Genomic DNA, 5,276 nt, shown 5'->3' with positions numbered 1-5,276 from the left:
AAAAAATGTCAAAAAATAAAAAAAAATCCATTGGTTTCTGTAAAATTGGAAAGAATTTATAAGAATTTAAGATGAAAGAGAAAAATTCGATGAAATTCATAAACATTCAAGTTGAATTAAAAAAATAATAATTTAAAACTATTTGAAAATATGAAAAAACTTAATTGAATTCCGTAACTTTAACATAAGCTTAAAAAATGTTAAGAGAATTCAACGAATCTGATGAAATGCCTAATAATTCAAGGTGAGGTTAATATAGACTTCAGCATCAATTTGGAAAAAAACATTTAAAAATTCAAAAAAATTTACTCAATTAAGTAGAATTGAGTGAGTTTAGAAGGATTCAAGTAAATTAAAAAATTTAAGAGAATTCCAAAGAATTTAAAAGAATTCAGGGTGAATTCTAACAAAAATGTCAAATCTTTGAAATCCTACTAATTTCTAACACAAAAAGTGACTAAAAAAACAATTCAAGTTATATTCAAAAAAATTGAAATGGAATAATTTCAAGAATCGAAACAAATTTGATTAATTACATTAAATTTTGAGTGAATTTAGAGAAATTTAAAAGAAATGAAAAGAATTAGATGAAATTCATTAAAAATCAAGTTGAATTTAAAAAGCAATCCAGTGAAACAAATAAAAAATATGGAAAAATTAACTGAACTGGGTAGAAATGAGTGAATTTAGAAGAATTCAAAAGGATTTAGGATAAATTAAAAAGAAATCAGGGCGAATTCCAAATGAATTACAAAAAATATTTGAAAATCTTTCAAATCTTCGAAAACCTACGAAATCCCTCACGTCTTGTGAAAATTCTTTAAAATTCCTTTAAAATGATTAAAATCCTTGGAAATCTCTTGAATTGACTTAAATCTCTTGAAAATGCCTTAGAATCTTTTAAAATACCCTCAAATATTTCAATCTTTGAAAGCCTTCAAACTACTGAAATAATTTTAAAATTCTGGAAATATTAAAAAATTTCGTAAAATATTTCGAATCTTTTTATATCTTTTGAAAGCTCTTGCAATATTTTAAAGTCCTTGAAAACACCTAAGAATTTTTTACAACACCCTCAAATATGATCTTTTAAACTAACCTAAATTATTTTCAATCATTTAAAAGCTTTTAAATTTTTCAAAGCTCTTGAAAATGCCAATGAATTTGAAAAAAAAAACGCTAAAATATTTCAAATCATTTGATCCTTTTATCAATTGATGCACAGGATCAATTAAATTAAAACTTTTAAAAACATTTGTAATCCATTGTAGTAGAATAGAATAAATTTAGAGAAATTCAAGCGAATTAAAAAAATTCAAGAGAATTCCAAAGAATTTAGGATATATTTTAATAAGGATTCTGGGTGAATTCAAAACTTCCTCAAATAATAAAAACCCTACAAAATACCTCATTTCTCATGAATAAATTATTTAAAGTCCACTAGAATATTATAAAATCTCGTGACATTCTATCAAAATACTTGATGAAATCATGGAAAATGTATTAAAATACATCGAGAGTTTTTAAATCCTTTAAAATCATTAAAATGCTCGAAAATATAATAAAATAACGAGAAATGTTTTAAAATATTTTAAAACCTCATACTGTTAAAAATTTCTCGAAATCTTCATAAATACCCTGACTAAAATTCCAAGTTTTGTAGAAATGATACCTGTGAGTCCTGGAGATAGTTTTGAAAAAAGTTTCAAAAATTGTCTTTGCGTAGACTGACTCGCCACATTGAATTTTAGAGTAAAATGTTCAACACCAAAATTAAACTAGAGAAAATTCTGAAAAAGTTAAAGGAAAAAAATTCTCTTATCTTCAATAGGTGCCGAGTTATGGTCCTACAAATAAACCGGATTTTTGTTAGAAAAGAGACAAAAAAAAACCCAATTCTGAAGTTTGTACTTGTACTTTGGAACCTGTTAATTTTACAAGAAAATTTGCAAAAGGTTAATTAAAGTAGACGCAATGTCGAGTAATTCGAAAAAAATGCAATGACCTAGCCTCAATAGAAACGATTTTCGGAACTTTCTTCAAAAATATCTCCGGGACGCACGGGTTTCAGTTAGAGAAAACTTGGAATTGTAGTCAGGTCTCCTGAATAAACTATTTCAGAAAAAAGTACATTACCTCCTTAATAAGGTAAACAGACGTGAAATGAATAGTGATTCACCAAACGAATTGATTTAACTCTTAAAGGTCATACTGGGTGTATAAGACCCAGATTAACAAATTACATGAAAACCTATTTTTCTATGTCATTTTCACATAATTTTGATTTTTATCATTTTTATATGCAGTTTAGGATCAATAAAATCGTTTAATCCCACAAAATACGGTGTTTCATCTTCCATTGAATTGAAGCTTTTATTTGTTTGGAATAAATACCTTCTTTGAAACTAAGACTATGAGACTAATTTTATTTTTGAAGCGCCGTATCTCGGAAGTATACAAGTAAAATTTTAAGTAAAAATATCAAAAAGTTAAGAATTTTAGAGTGAAAGAAGTCATTTTTTTATTTTTTTTTGTTCGACAAAGGATTTTTTTAACTACTTTAAATGTCAAAAACTGTTATGAAACTTTTTTTCTCCTTAAACTAGACAGATTAAACATCTATAAAGGATTTTTCTTATAAAAAACTATCCAATACCGACAGCACAGCACATATTTGAATACCTTTGGGTCTATAACACCCAGTATGCTAATATCCAGTAAGCAGTATGTTTAATGAATGAAAAGTGACTAATGTGAACTTTTCATTTTAAAAAGTGACTAATTAGTGATTGTGTGGCAGTTCTTATTATTTTTTTACAATTACTTCTTACAGAAATTCTCTAATTTTGCTATTTTTTTTAAAGTGCCTGACACAAATAGGGTACCCATAGGGACCAAACTTGTAAAATAGGGTACTTTAGGGACCTTAAATGAAAATAGTGTACAATAGGAGACATAGGGACCGGAACAGAATTTTAAACCCAAAAAGATGAATTTCCAACAAAGATTTTTCACTCAAAAAAGAAATAAAATCTAAATTATTGAACCTTCAAACTAGAAGACACATTTTCTTAACAAAAATTCAATTTTCAAACAAAAAATACGACTGTTTATCAAAAAATTAATTTTTCACGAAACTGATGCACTTTTACGCAAAAGAAGGAAATTTCATACTAAAAAATTATTTTTTTACAACAAAAAACGGTAATTTTTAACTAAAAAATATCAATCTTAAAAAAACATAAAAGTTATATTTTCTGTTAGAAAATGAATTGTAAATATAAAAAAATAGTATTTTCCGCTAAACAGGTACATTTTCAACCAGACATAAGCCTTCAATAAAAAAATTTCACATTGTAGTTTAACTTTGACCCAAGTAGTTGAAGTTTCAATTAAAAAAGATTAATTTTCAACAAGATAATTAAACTTTTAACCAACGAGATAACTTTTCAACTTAAAATATACATCTTTAACAAAAAAAGTGACTTCTTAACAAAGCGATTCAACCAAATGTTTGAAACAAATTAGTTGAATTATCAACCAAAGAAGAACAATTTTTAACCAAAAAGTTGCATTTTTATACAAAAAACGAATTTTCTTCTATAATAGATGAAGTTTTAAATCAAAAAGATAAATTTTCATAAAAATAGTTGAATACATTTTTTGTTGAAACAAATTTCAGTCGAATTTTCACGATCAAACTATAATTTTTTTAACAAGAAATCATTTTCTACCAGAAAAATTGAATTTTCAATATAAAGAGCCGAATTTTTAATCAAAGAGGATGACTTTTTAACAAAATAGTTAAATTCTCTACCAAATAGTTGCATTTTTATAAAAAATATAACATTTATCTTAAAGCAGATGAATTTTTAATTACAAAACAAGTTGAGTTTTCATCAAAAAAAGATTCCAGTTAACTCAGTAACATCAGAAATGTATTTTTGTAACCAAAAAATAAGTTTCTTCGAAAAAAACTGAATTGTCACTCCAAAAAGACGAGTTTTTTCAACCAAAAAGAATAGGTTTTTGACAAAATAGTTAAATTCTTTACCAAATAGTTGCATTTTTATCCAAAAAATATCAATTTTATACTAAAACAGATGAATTTGTGATGAAAAATAAATTTTTTTTATAAGTGATCCTGAAAATATTTTAGGTCATTTTTCAACACCAAAATATTAATTTTAAACAAAAAGTACATTTTCCACCAAATAGTTAAGTTTTCAAGAAAATAGTGTAATAGCTTAAATTTGAACCAAGCAGTTGCATTTTTATAAAAAAAAGATTTAATTTCTGCTAAAGCATTTAAACGTTAAAATAAAAAAGAAACACTTAAAAAAAAGGGTTGAATTTTTAACCGAAAAGTTAACGGTCAGAGACGCTCAGAGAAATTCTCCGCAGGCACTCAAGTAGATATATTTAAAGGTCCAGGTAGTTCTTTTAAATGTTTTAAAGGCTTTAAAATGTCCTTTCCGAAATTCAAATAGAAATACGATTATAAATAACAAGCAGAGAGGCTGAAATTGAAATAAGAATTCGATCATAAATAACAAGCAAAGAGGCTATATCAATGGGAATAGAGTAGCCGACACACAAGGGTCCTTTGTTAAGCTTTCGGATTAAAATTTAGAAGTAGATTTTTTAAATTTCATAGTTAACAGCCTACAAAATATAATTCGGAATCTACGGGTTTCGATGATTTCAGATATCGAACTTTTTTTTAAATGCTTAAAATTGGAATTAATACGGCGTTTCTCGTAAATGGAATGAGATACGCCAAAAAAGACAACATTTTTGAATCCAACTAGAAAATTGTGTATTAATTTATAAGTTATAATTATTATTATTTTTATTATTATTACACCATTAAGCCATTTCCCCTTCGGGGTAGGCGTGACTCACTCGGCAGGGGAAAGGAGTAGTGTGTGGATGGGATAGAGATGTTTCACATTGATAGATAGGGCAACATGGGAGGACCGTATAAAAAAAAAAGATTTAGAGGGCGCCTGGACAATGTTACGGGATATCCTTGTTAGATGCACAATCGAAGTATGTGGTACCGCAGTTGTAGGAAGAATATCTGGTGATGCGTGGTGGAATGATGATATTCAGGCTGCCCAAAAAGCAAAAAGAGAAGCGTACAAGAGAACTTTGAACATCGCAGGTCTTACCAATGAGGAAATAAGTAGACGTAGAAATGATTATAGATGCGAAAACAGGATACTTAAACGATTAGTTAAAGAAAGTAAAGATACAATTAGAGCAGAAGAAGA

The 5,276-nt window shown here is 26.9% G+C and overlaps 1 protein-coding gene across 1 annotated transcript in view; it reads right to left on the bottom strand.

Moving 5' to 3' along the window:
* The window catches only part of LOC117172106 (aconitate hydratase, mitochondrial-like), a 53,292-nt gene that overhangs the window by 32,536 nt on the left and 15,480 nt on the right, over window positions 1–5,276 (bottom strand). The gene's annotated exons all lie outside the window — the stretch shown is intronic.

The sequence above is a fragment of the Belonocnema kinseyi genome, chromosome 4 (genome assembly GCF_010883055.1).
Source record: "Belonocnema kinseyi isolate 2016_QV_RU_SX_M_011 chromosome 4, B_treatae_v1, whole genome shotgun sequence".
Taxonomy (NCBI): Eukaryota; Metazoa; Arthropoda; class Insecta; order Hymenoptera; family Cynipidae; genus Belonocnema; species Belonocnema kinseyi.
This window is presented reverse-complemented; position numbering and strand designations above follow the sequence as displayed.